This window comes from Colius striatus, chromosome 4 (genome assembly GCF_028858725.1).
Source record: "Colius striatus isolate bColStr4 chromosome 4, bColStr4.1.hap1, whole genome shotgun sequence".
NCBI lineage: Eukaryota > Metazoa > Chordata > Aves > Coliiformes > Coliidae > Colius > Colius striatus.
This window is the reverse complement of record NC_084762.1, coordinates 91,344,451-91,362,699: the sequence shown is the minus strand read 5'-3', so window position 1 is coordinate 91,362,699 and position 18,249 is coordinate 91,344,451. Positions and strand designations below refer to the sequence as shown.

General features: G+C 36.0%; 1 long non-coding RNA gene across 1 annotated transcript; it reads right to left on the bottom strand.

Moving 5' to 3' along the window:
• Positions 1 to 8,249: 8,249 nt before the first annotated feature.
• LOC133625266 (uncharacterized) lies at positions 8,250 to 15,605 on the bottom strand. The gene is made up of 4 exons (XR_009818578.1): positions 15,505 to 15,605; positions 11,506 to 11,577; positions 8,859 to 8,968; positions 8,250 to 8,418 (listed from the first exon to the last, which is right to left on the bottom strand). It is a non-coding gene; the product is annotated as an uncharacterized LOC133625266 (long non-coding RNA).
• Positions 15,606 to 18,249: the final 2,644 nt, after the last annotated feature.

The window sequence follows — 18,249 nt, the reverse complement described above, 5'->3', positions numbered from 1 at the left end:
CTCTATTATCTCTCCACAGACCACAGCACAAGCCTAGGGTCACTTGTTGGCATGAACACTTACATTTGTAGATAAGCACATTTAGTCAGATAGACTCCATCCCACAGGAGGGTGGAACCAGAGAAGAATCCATCAGTAACACTGCTCAGACATCTGTAAGATCTCTGTATTAATTTGATGTGACAGCTATTCCCCTTTGAGTTACACCTAAATTAATTTTCCTTGCCCTCTGCTTTTCCTGCAAAATATGAAATAGGTCTTTAGAAATCCTATACTTGTGACTGAAATGTCGGTATGGATACAGTTACACAAGTATAAATTGATGGCTATATTTGATATACCGTGGCATTTAGAGCTGGAGGCAACATTAAACAGTCAACCATTTCCATATCTACAACTATGATGGACATTTCCTTCTGTTGGTTCTTAAGAAAAAGACCAAAGATAAAGATTTTACAGTATCTCCACCGTGGGCTGTTCACATCCAGTAATATCTCCCTAGACCTCAGATTGTAACACCTTTAAAGAGTGGGAAAAAACTGTCCTGTAAAACAGACTGTAAAGGAAGACTGAGGTGAAATTAGCATAGGTGATGAACAAAATGTTGTATAACAAAGAGACAAACTAGACTGACTATAACATGATGAGAGATCATCCAGTCCAAACCCCTGTCAAAACAGGTTCACCTGAATCAGGTCACACAGGAACACTTCCAGGTGCATTTGGAAACCTCCAGAGAAGAAGACTCCACAACTTCTCTGAGCAGCTTGTGTCAAGGCTTCCTCACCCTCACAGGAAAGAAGATTTTCAGTCTATATACTCAAGACAAAAGCCTGCATGTTTTTATCAAAGACTGTCTTCAGCAACACTAACATACTAATATTACACCAGGCTTCTCCTATTCTATGTTGACAGACATCACATGTTCAAAAAAAACAGTAAGTGTTAGAAGGAGGTCCAGATAGACTCATGTATTCACTTTAAACTTTTCAGATTTTACACCTTCAGTCCATGTAAAAGCCTTTTAGCCTTTGTTCCATTCCTTTAAAAGCTTGTTGATCTTTTAAGCCACATTTCTGTAGGTTTCAAGAACTCCCAGGGAGCCAACACATATGCATAGCAAGTCTGATGTTTGCTCCAGCTGCACAAAAATCACACACAGATGTGCTCTTTTATTTCCTTTCTGATGTTAAGATCAGCTAATCACATTCAGGGATCTTTGTGAAGTTGTACTGCCTGCCTCACAGTCATCCATTTAAAGAATTAGATCTTTGAATACTGAAAGGTGTCTATAGATGGAGTTCCTCTCAAGCTGCCTAGACATGAAGGGATAGCATGTGTAAAAATAACATACTCAGAAGGAACCACTTCTACAGATAGAAATCTGTCATGTAAGTGGACACTGATTTTCTATCCAGTTTATCTGCCTTGCAGTTAAGTCCTAGAAAGAGGCAGAAATCATCACAAAGTAAATGTTCAAGAATTACGAGTACACTAAACACTTGTGTTAGGATGCTAGCTGGAAGGGACAAGGAAAGTATACTTAATAGAAATATACAGCAATGTGCTAGGAGAAAGATGCAAGTGCTGCAACACTAGCAATAGGGTAGCTTGACCAGCTGGAAACTTCTTAAATAGCTGTATGTCTGTGCTCTATGGCTACATCTTTACTAACAGATAGTGTCAGTGACTGCCCCAAGCAGTGAAGCTTCACTCTCTGCACTTTTTAGTTGCTGTAGTGCAACAATAAGCACTTAAAAATAATTGCTGTGAATAGTTCAAGAGCTACCTCAAGCCCAAAATAAATTCTGAGGCAGCTTGAATACTACTCTGTTTCAGAAGCTAAATGGAATTATTAGTATGAGTTTGAGCATCTCCATGCTAGCTCTAGAGGACAATCTCAAACACATGTAGTTACGAGCTACACTTTTTTCTCTTTCTAGTTTCCAGAGTGTGCACAAACAAGATAAACACTGAATATAAACACAGAATGTATTTATCTCCTTGAAAACCAGCCTGTACCAGGAATCTTCTTGTAGATGAAAAATGTTAGCATTACTAAATGCATCACTTTCATAATTTAGCTTGCATTTGTAATATCTGCATTTTTTCCTTTGAGTTCCACTGAAAAAATGAGTGCAATATATGTACCTCATCCGTTGGCTTAGCTAATGAGATCAGTGTTACAGCCACACATTTAGAACAACAACAAATGGCTATAAAATGCTACCGATGGTTGGACCAGATGCATGGAATGACCTTTTGGAGTTTGCTTGAGGAAACCTTGTAAAATCTCTTTTTGTTGGCTAAAGCCATGTTTACTGCATAGCTAATGTCTTTTCACTGGCTTATGTGCAGTTAAAGACGATAATTTGGACTGACACCAGTCATAACTTTTCATGCTTCAAAGCAGCCTCCACCTAAGCTATTAATTTGCCACCTGCTTAAGTTCCTGAAGAAACGAGCTGTCAACAATTTTTCTTAAGCTCTCAGAGTGCTTTCAAACAAAAGGTTGCCGTAGGAGAATTAAATGTACATTATCTCAATGAATTTCATCAAACTGTTTCACATAGTTCATATGAAATGAAAAAGTTGAATGTTGAGAATATTTAGCAAACTTCTGAGTTCTCCTTCTTCTCCTGCCAGTCTTAGGTCTGCATGTCTGAAGCTCATACTTAGTAATATTACAGTAGTTTGGTTAAATATGACGGTAAAATAGGGCTGCTATTCATTGCAATTCCTTTAGAATCTTAGTGGTATAACTGATAAAAAATTAGATTCAGGATATTATGGCCCTAAATGTAAAAGTTTACAGTTCAAATTTGGTTAACAAACACAAATCTTGCTAAACCTTTGAGTCAAAAATGCATCAACTGTCTTTCATGCATGGAAAAGTATATTTAAAAGTAATCTTTTCCATACTGACTGGAAGGTAAAACTTGTATTAGATGGCTAAACTGTACACTAAATTCAATACTACACAATTTTTGGTTATCTTCTTAGTAAGCAACCATCAGACTGAGTTGTATTTTGACCCAATGCTTTGAGTCTTTTGTCTCTCAACAGTCACAGAAAGTCACTGAATGCTCAAAGATCTTTGAAGTTAAAGTTAAATCCACATCTTATGAAATACTTTTTTTTTCTGGAGGGATGCAATTAACTAAATTTCTGGGAAAGCTTCATTTTCTAATGTAAAACTATGCATTTAAATGGAGTTTCCAAGTAAAATAAATTCCCTTTGTTTCACTCCAGAGAATGAACAATTCACATAGATATGGGCTAGAAGGCTTCTCTTAGTAGTCATTTCCAGGGGGGGTTGGGCAGGATTCTACATTAAGCGAGATGGGAGCAACCAGACACCAATATGATGTGCATCAACTCCAAAATTTATTGTTACGTAATCATCACTTATATATTTTTTCCAAATGCTGTATACGTGCTAAAATTCATGACAATTAGCTAATACTAAGGATCTCGTGCTATGCATAAGGCCTCAAAGTTTCATTGTAACAACTTAGACACCAACTTCATTGTGTTAAAACATCGTCCTTATTGTACTTAAAACATCAATTTTATTGTGCTTAGAATATCACCCCATCTATTTGGCCTTCAGTTAGTTTTCTCTCACACTAGACTATGGTTATGCTTACCTTACATTTTACTTAACTTTATACTACTGTTAGTTACATATGTTACAATTTGTTAGTCACATATATAAGAACACATAACGCTTTATTGAATGCTCTATTCTATCTTTTAACAATGCTTAGTTGAATACTCTGTCCTGTCTTCTTGCTTTGACCTTGTTTCCGTTACAATCTGCAGTTTCGGTTTCCCCCTTGCTCATGCTTGCTATCACATAGGCATTCTTTTCTTTTCTTTTTCTGCTGCTGAAGGTGATTCAAAGATGAACTGCTAACTTTCTCCATCTTTGTCTGACTCCATAACGTTCATTATAGCCCAGGCCCCAACAAGTCATGTTCTTGTTCTCCCCACCTCTTTGACCATGATGATTTCTAGCTATGTTACGTATGAATCATTGCTTACTCTATTTCTCCTCATTTTATATTTCCTTATTTCCTCCCTTTCACTAATTACAATATAAAGCCTTTTGCACATTTTCTTCTACACCTTTCTCGATGATGTAAGCTGAATCTTACCAAAACAAACATTTCTGATTTTCAGTTACTTGTAACTAAAATCCTTTTTCACAAGTTTATTCACTAGGCAGTTGAAGAAAACAGACATGAACAGAGTAAATGCCTGACATCAAGAAGCTGTGAGTAGCTTTGAAACATAGGTCAAGACAACCTGCAGATGCTGGGTACTTCTCAAGACTAGTTTCCATGGCTTTACATGTAGAAAAGAATAAGCTCTCATTATTATTAGGGAAACCAGAAGGTGCTTTGCATTCTGTAGAAGTCATTAAATAATTCGACTCAATTTTAAGTAAGTCCTTCATTAAGGTACCTAATTTGGTATGTTGCTTCTTTATCACTCCTTCCACAATCAGTGCTGAGCACAGGTAGCTAGCTCATCCTGTCTGTCATCTGCAGCAGACTGTGTAATTTGTCTAATCCTCTCCACTACATATAAGGAGCCCAAAGACTTTGAAGGTGCATTGGTCAAATGTCTAAATCTATTCAACACAAATCTCTTCCACCAATCCAATCCTTTAAGACCTCAAGGCATCAAACTGTTGAGAGAGCAGCCAAGTATAATGTTTAAGTTTTGTTGTGTGCGTTATAACTCAAGTATCTAATTAAAGCTAAGCACATTATTGAAGAGGACTGAGTAAAAAAAGGTAAAATTCATTGTTGAATTGGGACCTTGTTCTCTCACTGATTTATCCAAGGTTGTTTTGCTTCTAACAAAAGACCTTGGTTATCTTTTGGAACAAGTAAAATGAGAATCATTCATTACTTTTATAGGAGTTTATACATGCTTTCCATGGACCTGAGGTATCTACTTTGTTGTAAAAACACAAACATGGGAAAAAAAACCCCAATTTTGCTGGTTAATCCAGAGTCTCATGCCTCCAATAATTTTTCACATGTCTATTAAAAGCGGATTTCATGTAACCTTTCTAGGTAGGCTTTATTCGGTAATTACATTTAGCGTTATACAAGAGAATAGATGCTTTTTTATTTTACTACATTGTAACTCAACTACTCCTTGATAAAATTTAACAGTAATACCTAATCAGCAAATCAGTACTGCCTAGAAACATAAACTAGCTTAAAACTAGACTGGGACAACTAATAACCTGACATATAATGAGGTAGATGTTATTGACCAGGTATTGTTTTTTTCAGTTGAAATATAGGAAGTTAAAGATGAGAAAATGATTGTCCCATAAAGATTTGTATCACGTTGTTATCTGGGCATGTGAGGAAAAAGTTTGACTATAGCATAATATGAAGTTCCACTTGAAGAAGGAAAAGCAGGTCATGAAAACTAAATGAAAGGTGGTTCTGAAAAAAGATTGAAGGTCACAGTAGACAGGAACTCTCCCTTCCCAGTACAATTACAAACTGTTAATTCAGTCCTGTGTGTTTAAATAAGAGATTATAATATAGAAGAGAGCACATAGTCAAATTCCTCAATAGAATGTGGTTGAGAATAGAGAAACTGTGTGCTTCTTTTGTTCACATAAACAAAAAAGGAACCTTGTGATTCTGGAAAAGGTGAAAAAAGACAAAGTATCAGACAATGGGAGAAAAAATTAAGTGGTAAAAAGTAAGAGTTCATTGTTCAGTTCATCAAATAGAATAGTAAAAGGTGACTTTGACATTTTTAAAGTAATTTAAGTTAAGGTCTGATTGGTATTTTACCTTAAAGAATCAGTAAAGTATAGAGAGAACTAACCTCTGGACACTGAAGCTAGGAAAACTCAGATCAGGAGCAGTTCTTAGCAAGACTGATGAAAGTAAAGGATTCTGTGTTTCTTTATATCACACAATTTCATGTGTCTCTGGGAGTCTTTGTTAACATATCAAAATCAAGATCTCAGCATTTCAGTTGCACAGTTTAGGCAAATAATGCATCAAAGCCCATCTAAAAACCCTACTGTTTCTCCAAAACAATCTCACTCTTTCCCATCTTGCTGATCTTTTTCTCTCTCTCTAATCCAACTCCTAAACTTGTTCTCTTCACTGTATTTCTTAAATTAGGCAGATTCTGCTTTCTAACATTGGAAAATGTAGTGAGATTTCTGCAAGAATAGCACACTGTTTTGTCTTACTGCACGGTCAGTCATTTGGTGGTCAGAGCTAATAAAAAGGTGAGGGTAGAAGTGTGGTGTCAGGAGCACACAAGAGGAGCAGATAATCACAGGACAGAGAAATTTCCTGTAGATGATAGAGCCATTAGAGTAGATGAGTCATAAAACATAGTACCCTTGCACTCTGATAATTAACAAACTCAGTTACCACTCAATTTTTATGTAACTGGATCTTCTAAGCTTTTTCATAACTGTTTCATGCTTTTTCCAGAGGTATAAAATGTTTAGTACATAACCACAGACTAATCCAAAGTTTCTTCAAAGCAAGTGTTTGATAATTCAGAGGCAATTTTGAATAATTAAAACAATTAAATAATTTTACATTTACTATATTGGTATTTAATTTTTCATATTGTTTTCTAATAAGATTTTAATCTTCTGGACATCTGGTTTTACCAGTTTTCATTTGATGTGCAATAAATATTTAAATTCACAGCTTCTGTTGAAAGCCAGTGCAGAAAAGATATAATTATATTCTTCTATTCATCCAGTTTTTATTTCAGAGGCACTAAAAAAATGGCTAATACTTGAAATACTTAATCCTGAAATGTTATATATTTGAAAATCATTTGTGCATGAAAATAATCAATTAAAAAATAGTAATAATCTCAGGCTCTAAACAATTTAGAGTTGCACTACTCATCAAAATGTATATATTTACTGCCTCGCTTTATGGTCCACTTAGAGTAGGTCATTTATTTTTTTGTATACATACTTTCTCCCACCTCTTAAATTTTTAGATATGTTTAGCTCAGTTCAATTCTTACATATGAGTTGGATTCTTATATGATATGATATGTTATCGTATTTTTATTGTTACACTTACTATTATTACTGTTACACTTAATATTATTATTGTTATTTACTACATGGTCTTTATTATACACTATAATTATAGATTCAGTTTATTGAGAATGTCTAAAAATACTATAGGAGCAAGATCATTGACTTAATGCATTCTTTAATGTTTATTAGTGGAATCTTACAATTTCTCACAAATAAAAAGTCTAATTAAATAAGTATTTGATTACTAGGAGAAAAATATATTTTAATGAATTCTAATCTTGTAAAATGAGATTTTTCTTCATACATTTCTTATTCATTATTTAGCCTTACTCATTGAAATGCTAAAAAGATCTAAGCAAACAACCATGGGACAGAGAAGAAACCATAATAAATTGTAAATAGTGAAACACATCACTGAAGATAAACACTTCTTTCCTTAGGCTGATATTTTTTATATACATCATTTGGCAATCACACAACTAAATGTCAATATTGGTCTGCAAATAGTTACTGAGAAAGAATAAAGGTTTACGCCTCTGTGTTATTAGGGCTTACTTCTTGCTGATCTAAGACAATTGAATTTGCTCTCAACCAATACAGGGATTTAAAACCATAAGGACTGTGAAAACAAAAATTCCAGGATATTTAATTTGCCAATTTTCTTTTGAAATTAAAAGTTCTGAATGTATATTTCTCTTGAAATAAAGCCAAAGTTTTCAGTATAAGAAGGATTCAGAAACTTAATTCCACCGTAATTACATCAGCAAATAATCCCCTTGCTCCTTTATATTATATATATTATATATATATATATGCATATAGTCTAATCCTTTATTTATAATCTTACTAAGATTAATATATGATCTTGACTGTGTTGGGATTTTTCTGAGTGAACAGGATTGAGAAAATTATTAATTCTTTTGGTAATTAAACTCTTAATTTAAAAAAGACTTATCTGCATATTCAGATTCTTTCATTGGTGTAAACATATAAAAATAAATTGAAGAAAATCAATCCATAAGAGTTGACAGGACAGATTTGTTCATATTAATACACACTTCCGTGCATCCCTTTTTTCCATGGTATCTAGCAACAGGAGACGGGGTAATGAGATGAAGCTGGAACACAAAGTGTTCCATTTAAATATAAGAAAAAACTATTTTACTGTTTAAGTGAGGGAGTCCTAGCCCAGGCTGTCCAGGGAGGGTGTGGAGTCTCCTTCCTTGGAGGTCTTCAAGAATCACCTGAACATGTTTCTATGCGACGTGATCCAGGTTGATCTGCTTCTGCAGGGTGGTTGGACTAGATGATCTCTAAAAGTCACTTCCAACCCCTACCATTCCATGCTTCTGTGTAAACAAGGATATACACTATGAAAAGGTCTGAGTTTTTCTGAGTAACAAACCAAAGAACAGTAACATCATGTGCCTACTATAATTATCTTGTTGTAGTTTAATTTTTACTTTGACCATTGAGCTGATAAATATTAATTAATGTATTTTTTATCCTAAAATGTTACAATATGACAAATACTCCTGCAATTGAAAACAATTTAAAATGTTTTTAAAGAAATATTGAGGTTAATCTTTCAATTTGGATTCCAGGAAAAATAATTTTTCAGCCATTAGTTATAGCAGAATGTTAATATAACTGCTAGGAACAGATAAATGCAAAATGTTTGTGCCACATTAAAACCAAATAAATAAATAAATGTAGTGAATTCAGAGTAAATTAAAACATATTGACCTATTTTCCTAGTGGCTGAAAAAGCTGTGTGAAGATGACATACCATTATAAATTATGTATTTCCTATGTCAGTAGAGAAGATGAGAATGAGAGACTGGTGACCAGATTTCCCCTGATGGTTCTTTCTTTATGTTCTTCCAGCCCTTCAGTGTACTGGAAAAAAATTACAGCATTTTTTTATTAGCATCAGCACTGGATTTCTAATCAATGGTAGGACAAGGAGCATAGGTACAAGCTAAAACATAAGAGATTCCAAAGAAACATAAGGAAAAATTTCTTCATTGTGAGGGTGAGGGAGCACTGGAACAAGCTGCCCAGATGGGTTGTGGAGTCTCCTTCTCTGGAGACATTCAAAATCCTTCTTGATGAATGTCTGTGTGATATACTCTAGGTGATCGTGCTCTGGCAGGGTGATTGAACTAGATGATCTTTTGAGGTCCCTCCCAACCCTTAAGATATTATTTTATACCAGAAACTTGAAAAAATGACTTGTGTGCTATAGGTACAGGAAGATATAAAGATATAAAAGCTTCAGCAATGATGTGAAGGACTGCTGAGGACAAAGGGAGCCAAAACTTCCTTTCTACAGGTCCCAGAAGTAGAGTATTTTTAGGGATCAAGTTTTGTTTTAAATAGAATAATTCAGATTCACTCCAAAATATGGTCTGAAAATACACTCACATTTATGCAATCTGGAGACTGAAACTGCAAGCTAAGGTGTCTGGCAGAGTAAACATATCGTTCACATCAGTAATATAGCCATCCTCGGAGCTGGATTTATAGAAAGGTCGGCTTATTTGTGTGTCATGTATGTGAAACAAAAACAACAGGCAAGGACTAGCTTTTTTTTTTTTTCTTGCCAATTGCAAAACAACTGCTGAAAGATTCTTAGCTGTGTAAACTGCCCATTTATATGGCTTAAAACATGATCCACTTCTCAGTGCTTTAGAGCTTAATTTAATAATCTTAACACTAAATTGACTTAGAAAATAGAATTAAAAGACTGGGAAATTATGCACTTACAGTGACAGAAAATGGATCTTAATGATTTTGTACGTCTGGTCTAAATGTAGCCAGTGTACATCTTTAAAAATAACAGTCTAATATTTCCCATATAAGTTGGTAATTTTCAAGGAAAATCAGCCATATTTGAATTGCTATTTAATTTTCATCCTGTTTTCCTACCTTTCTGGACATGTCAGTGCAAAAGACCAGTCTTACACCGAGCATGCTTTCTTTACACTGATGGTAGAAAAAGGGTAGGAATTCATTTTAGGAATATGTCATAGTCAGTGGTTCATACTTAAATCACAGTATTGTTTAAATAATGGACCTGTTTCTGTCATCTGTCTAAATATCAAATGTCAATGAAACATGGAATGGCATCACAGTTATTTGTGATAATGATATATTTCCCAGAGGATCAAAAATGCAGATGACACAATCTTCATTTTGTCTGTTTCCTTGCATCACATCACTGTGGTGCAGCTGTATATCCTTTCCTTCCCTAAGATTTTGGTCGCATTATGGATCCACTGATAGGGATTCTGGCCTGTTTTTCACTATATAGAAAAACAGAACAGATTACATCACACAAAGTAACATCAAGTTTTTTATGGGAGATGAGGATCCCTCAGAGAAGTGCCCTAAAGCTTCATAAACTCTCTCAGCTCATCAGAAGAAAGTGTTCAACACAGTGGCTCTTCAGTGTCACACCACAGATTGAAGACCTGAAAGATCGAGACACTGGTATTACCAGTGGAACCAATGCTTCTGTTTTAGATAGTAGTACCTACTGAACAGTTTAGAGTCAGAAAGATCAAGTTTTGTTGGGAGTCCCATCTAAATTATTCATAAAATGAATGAAAGTCATCGTATAATCACAGAATCATCGAAAGGTAGGGGTTGGAAGGGACCTTTGGAGATCATCTAGTCCAACACCTCTGCCAATGCAGGTCAATCTAGATCAGGTCACACAGGATCATGTCCAACTGGGTCTTGAAGACCTCCAAGGAAGGAGACTCCACAACCTTCCCTGGGCAGTCTGGGCCAGGGCTCCCTCACCTCAACAGTGACATATTTTTTTCTTATGTTTAAATGGAACATTTTGTGTTCCAGCTTGATCCCATTACCCCTTGTCCAGATACAACACAAGAAAGGCATCTGAAAGTTGCTGAGTCTAGAATGAGCCTAGTGTGACTAAGAGCCCTAAAAGAATTTACAACTGCTTCCTCTTAATGTAGACTTCACTCCAGTCAGTTGCGTGTGATAATAGTGCTCCAAACTGATTCTATAACACATAAATGTAAACTATTTCACAAAGTTCAATTGGGTTCAAATTTTATTACACTTTACCAAGGCTTATAATAAATACCTTCATTAACAGGCCACTCAAAGTAACCACATCATGGCAATTATTAGGCTACTTAATGCAGAAATGAGAGATCAGTTTATATTATTTAAATATTTCAAAGGAGTTTCAAGAGATGGAAGTGAAATACCATTTTGTTTGTTAACTACACACAATATTTCTGTTTTCTTTTGAACTTCTCTGAGCTATTTGTTGGATTCAAAATCATAAAAATTACATGTTCCCCTGTCCAGATTTCTTGCTAAAATCCTGTTTGTGTGAAGCTGACAGGTATAATTTCCTTTTCTTCATATTAAATAATGGTGAAAACAGTCAGTACCGTGTATTCATTTGAGCTCATAAACGACTTGCTCAGTTACAGCTACAGCAGTTTTGTCTTCGTACATATTTTCTGTTAATAAAGAAATAGAAGCACTATTTTAAACACAAAGATAAAGCCTTATTTATACAAAATACAGAAAAGAGTACATTCTGCTTTCCTCAGACTTTGGTAAACATTTCAGTTTACTGTTCTCCATGCATATTTACAAGATGTTCCATTAAAGCCAAATGCTCACTTTTTAAGAAAATAATTTAGCTAAAACAAGTGGTATCTCTAGTTAGAAATTATGATAAAAAACCTGATTTGCATTCTCAAATCTCAAATGTTTGAACAACTAAAAATACATTAACAACTAAAAAGCATTAAGATAGGAAGTTGTAAGACATGTATCTAATGATCTCATTTTTCAAAATTAGAAGTCATCTGGAACTTCCATCACTGGGCATGTTCCAGAGTTGAATCAGGGTTATATTTACAGACTTCAGTGTCTTCTCAAGCCTGTGTGATGAGCGAGTCATAAAATCAAATTAACATTATGAAGGAGCCACAAAAGGTCACTGTTGATGATATGAAGACGAGTAGTAGGAATGGCCTTCCTGGGGTGTATTAAAAGGGCTGTGGGTAAAAGATTGAGAGAAGTTCTCCTTCCCCTCTACCCTGCCCTTGTGAGACCACATCTGGATAACTGTGTTCAGTTCTAGGCCCCTCAGTTCAAGAAGGACGGGGAGCTGATGGAGAGAGTTCAGCACGGGACCACAAAGATAATGAAGGCAGTGGAACATCTCCCATATGATGAAAGGTTAAGGGAATTGGGGCTCTTCAGCTTGGAAAAGAGGAGACTGGGGAGTGACTTAATTAATGTTTACAAACACCTAAAGAGTAGGTGTCAGGAGGATGGAGCCAGGCTGTTCTTAATGATGGCCAACGATAGGACAAGGGGCAATGTGTACAAGTTGGAAGACAAGAGGTTCCAAAGAAATACAAGGAAAAATTTCTTTACTGTGAAAGTGACGGAGCACTGGAACAGGCTGCCCAGATGGGGCGTGGAGTCTCCTTCTCTGAAGACATTCAAAACCCACCTGGATGCGTTCCTCTGTGACCTACTCTAGGTGGTTTTACTCTGGCAGGGGGGTTGGACTAGATGATTTTTCGAGGTCCCTTCGAGCCCTTAAGATTCTGATTCTGTGATTCTATTAATCTTTTCAGCTAGCAGAACAGATGTTTCTTGGGAATAATATTTATGCAGAAGGTATTGTCAGGTAGAATTTATCAACAAGGTATGAATATCACTGATTCAGGGTATGGAGAGTTGACCTTGACTGGATATCCAGCTCCCACTTAGCCATGTTGTTGCTTCCTCAACAACATGAGAGTGAAGGAGGGAATAAGATGGAAAAAAACTCATGGGTCAAGATAAAGGCAGTTTAATACAGTAAAAGCAAAGGCTGCAAGCAGAAGGAAAGGAAAACCAAAGATTTATTCCCTACTTCCCATCAACAGGCAATGTGCAGCCACTTTCTGGGAAGTGAAACTTCATTACAGGTAGTGATTCTTCAGGAAGATAAAAGTTGTAATATTGAATTCTGCTCTTCCTTTTTCAAATACAAGGATAGCAGTAGGAGGGCTATTCTGGAGAAAATCCTTTCTCAGTTAGATCAAAGACATAAGGGACAAATTTTAGTGGGGTCCCTACTAACCACCTACTAAGAAGAAAAGACCAAATGAAGTCCAATCAACTGGGACAGAGAGATACACACTTCTTGTTCAAAGGCACGAGTTTTAGAATAAGCATCTTCTGAGAGAGAATGAGAATGAATGAGGAAGGGCAGAGGGAAGGCAGAGAGGCTGTTCACTGAGCTCCTTTGAAAAGGTCAATCTGTTGAGGAGCTCAAGTATGAACCTACTCCTTAGTTACGTCTTGATAAAATGTAACCCTAAATAGCACTGAGTGACTGAGTTATGGCTGTTTGAAGTGTCAATGCCTCTTTAGTATTGTGTTGTACCTTCTGAGAAATAAATGCCTTTAGCTATTAAAGAATTGCTCTAAGAGACATTAATCCAGGAACTTGTCAGAAAACCATCGCATTTTAATGTGCATTGTGTTTCGTCCCTGTGCATCCAAACACCTGTAGAAATTCCTTCACTTCTCAAGGGTTTGATGATGAGATATTATAAACCAAAACTGAAGTATCTTATCATAGTCATTCGCATATGAAACGTTTACATCTAATAATGTCAAGAATTATCCTTTGTTATCAGTAAAGCCATTGGGTCACAGCTTTAGAAAATTCACTGGAACCAAGAAATATTTTGTTTTTCTTAATGAGATGGATTTGTGATCTTTTACTGATGGAAGTGAGGAAGAAGAAGCAAAAGAAATCAGAAATCACAATGAAATGGTAATACTGTGTTTTGAAATGTCTTTCTCTGCTAATCATCTTGTTACAGACGTTAACTGGATTATATGGCTAGACTAGAGTTGGCATGAATGTTTGAAACGTTCACCTTAAAGAAACAAGGGACGGGAAGAATAGAACACCTCAGAGACATTACTCCATCTTTCAGAAGGTCACAATACATGTGGATTTGTAAAAGCTGATCACCCAGGTGGAGGTAAAAATAGGGCCTGAAATTTTACAATCCCAAATACAGAAAAAACTGGCATATAAGCCAATGTTTAATGTAAACCCCTGATAGGAAGAGTCGTGCCATGTATCTAAACAATAGTAAAAGCAGTGCCAAGAAGGGAAAGTGAAGAGAAAGGAGGCAAACAAGTTCTGGTTCAGTGGAAGGGTTTTAAGACCCTAGAGGAATAACGTTTGAGGCTAGCATTAAATAGTCTCTAGGTGCCTTAGGCACATCACTCTCACTGGAAGTGGGAGCAATGCCTAAAAAAATGGCACCCACTTCATTTTACCTTCAGTAAACAATGGATTACATGCTGGTGGCTTGTTCAGTTTTTCTTGTTGATACTACTCTATTCTAGATGTATGTATATAATTAAAACTTTTCCAGGTGCAGGGCAGGAATTTGATTGTGTTTGAAGAAAGTGAAAAAGATATATCTGTGTTGTTTTAATCTCTGTGTTGTTTTAATTTCTGCCTTAGCATGCTCAAGCGAAGGTGATTGCTCACTTTTAGGCTTTTACAAATAAGCTTTAAAGAAGCTAGAGACTATTTAATGCTAGTCTCAAACATTATTCCTCTGAGGCCTTAAAACATTTATCGGCATTTAATTTGGACCAGTTACAACAACAGATGAGTAATCTAATGAAATGACCTGAGAATGGGCAAACCAAATAAAGACCTATTGTGCAGACAAGTACTAGCTGAACTGCTGCTGCTGTCAGTACTTGGAGATATATGGAATTATTACAAATATTTTACTGGGACAGATCATACCTCAACAAGTTAAATCAATAACAGCACCAAAATCACCACTGAGTCTCATTTGTAATGGAGCATTGGCATATCTGACCTTGTCCCTCTCTAACAAGCATGCTGTCCTTACCTGAGTACATAATGAAGGATCAAAGTAATGTTCCAGATAGACTTAGAAACCATCTTACAAATTAAAACCTCATCACGTAAATTCACAGATTGAATAAAAAAACCCAAAACAACAAACATTCTATTGATTCTTCTATGCTGTTATCACCAACTCTGCACAAATGATGATGAGTGAGTGTCCTGTTCAGAAACTAGGGAATCTGAATAAGAATGTGAACCTTGCTGTTTCTTTTTGGCCCAGAAAGTGAGATGAATCAAGGTGATTGTATGAATGTTGTTTCTAGAGAGGTTGAGCTACTCTCTGCATTAGAAAGGTGAAGTCAAGTTTTGCTCTCGTGACTATCCAATCAGAATCAAAAGTAATATAACTCTTTTACCCCACTCAAACAGAAATATAGCAAAAAATCTACAAATATAAGCTTCTTTCCTTGTTTTGTTTTGGGTTTTGTTTTGTTTTTTTTACTTTCAATTCCTCTATAAGAGTTACCTTAGTGATGAATTTGAACCATAGTTTGCTGATACCAGAGTAAAAGACATGGACTGAGTGATAAACACTGGACAGCTTCCAGTGAAATCTTCAGCTTCTGCATCATACATCTCGTCTGGAAAAAAAAAAAGCAAGAAAAGTGGTTCACTTTATAAAAGTATTTTATACAACTATTATAGTACTTTATAAATTAAGCCAAATTTCTTATTAGCAACAACTACAACTGTATTAATCTTTACCTATTTTAGAATATTATACATGATTGCATCTGTGGTCATCTTTGTGTAAAATTGCAGGCACTTGCAAAGTTCACATAAGTGTTTAAATTTTTTTTATGGTATAGTAATTTTTTAGTGGTAGAATCCATACAAAGTGTAACCTTCTGGAAGGAAAAGATATGACTTTTCTTTGGATTAAGATGTGGATTTATATTTTAATTTTACCTTCACTTCCCTCCCTGTTTTGGAAAAGTTATACTTTCTTACCTAAATGAGAGGCATTTATTTAATTTATATAGAAATACGTATATGTGCAGCTTTTGGAAGACAACAACTAAAGAGGATAATGAGAAAAAATACAATAAGAAGAAGGAAAGAAAAAATACAGCTTTTATTTTTTTGTAACAAAATTGCAGTATTAATCAGAATTAGGCTATAGATGCAAAAATGTACATCTCATTTCCTGGTGACTGACTCAGGGTGACTTTACAGCTTGGCAACCTGTGTAATGGTATTTTGATTTAGTTTGGGGAGAAATGGAAATATCAATAAAAACATTTTGTATTAAAGTGAAATAGCTACTGTTTTGGGAGTAAAATGCAAGTAAAATTGTTATCTTGTTTGGCATTGACTTTACCAGAAGCAAAAGGATCTCCTGTCATTTTGAGGTTATTTAACCTTTTGGTTTAAACTTGTTTCTTCAAAACGAGATCATTTCTTAAACTAATACTGCTGTTCTGAAGAAAACAGTTCCTAGGCTTTATTTTACTATGGCTGACAACAGTTCTTTGAATGTTTTGGAAAAAATCCCCAGTTTTGTTGGTTTTCACACTGTTATTTCATGTGTTTGCTTTCATCTGAAAATTCTACAAAAACTTCTCAACTCTTTTTTTTTCTGTCATCTGGTTCTGAATTTTTAGCCTTTTTTTTTAAGGAAAAGACCAACTGCCTATCTCATTATGTTATTCTTTATTACTAAACAGCTCCAAATAATTTGTGTCTCAAAACCGATAGGAAAAGAGATATGTAATCAATCTCATGATGACTGACCTCAGCTTTTAAGTGATATGCAAAACAGTTGGATGGATGAGCCAAGGAAGCTGGTCATATCCTCTACTGCTATATATGCTAGAGAAGAATGGCTAGTTGGGAAGTCAGTCCCAGCTACCTCTCCCTTTTCTCATAGGACAGATGACCCGGACCCTTAATCATCCTCCAAGTCCTTCGCTGGATCCTCTCCACCACCTCCATGTCTGTCTTGAGGTGAGGAGCTCAGAATGACACACAGCACTCAAGGTGTGGCCTCACCAATGCTGAGCAGAGGGGAAGGATCACCTGCCTCAGATTGCTGCGAATGTTCCTTCTAATGCAGCCCACGATACCATTATCCTTCTTTGCAGTAAGGTCTCATTCCTGGCTCCTATTCCACTTGCTATCCTCCTGCATCCCCAGGTTGTTTTCTGCTAAGTTGATTTCTAAATGGGTGTCCTGCAGCATATATTTGTGCATGTGGTGGTTATTCCCCATGTGCAGGACTTCATATTTCTCCTGTTGAACTGTCCCAACTACTTCTAATGCTGACAGCTTTGCTACTTACCTAACAACTCCTTCCCTGACCTTTAGGCCTAAATGGATAAAATTAAGATCTAGCCAGCAATAGCAGGCAATGGAAGTGTTTCATACTCTCATTCCTGTGGATTCATGCTTTACCCAGGGAGAGAGCCCTTTGTGATCAACGGGTCTCTGGAGGAAGCAAAGCATCTCGATGGAAAATGGAAGGAGGATATGAAAATGCAGGCACAGGTGAGATGACGATTTATCAACAGGAACGAAGGACTCTCCTTGTCACAGAGCACAGCTTTTCCTGTTGCTTACCAGCTGTTCTCTGTGACAGCTCACTCTCTAGAGACTCGGACAAAATACCAGATAAATGATTATTCCTCAAGGCAACACAGCAGTAGATTATCTAGTGTCCCAAAGGACATTAAAATAGAAGCACGTTGACTACGAAGCTTGTTTTCTCGGAGGTGTTTGCTAGAGCAGGACAGGATTTGTTATATGTTTCAGTGATATGGGGAGGATTTAGGCACATTAAATTGTTGAGCACCTGCAGGCAGCACATAACTGGAGTACATGGCTTCAGCTTTTATCTCAAGTTTCGTGCATGTGAATAGGTACTACCATCCTCTCCTTTCACTATAAAGTTGCCGTGGAGCACTTATTGGCTTGCACACCTTGGCAATGTCCCTTTGAGTGGCTTAAGCATTAAAGAGTTTATTAGAACTGGATGCAAGAAAAATAAACCAAGTTTTATTTGGATGTTACATCATGCTGAAAGATCAGTAGAACAAGTGACTTGGTGAGCTGATAAAGCTAAAGGGACAAACAAATGGATGATCTCTGATTGGGGAACACTAAAAAAAAATAACACAGAGCAGTGAATTCCCTTCCAACCTTTACCATTCTGTGATTCAGGTGAATTACCTTTTACTGGTGAAAAGAAGGAAAAAATATGTAAATTAAGACA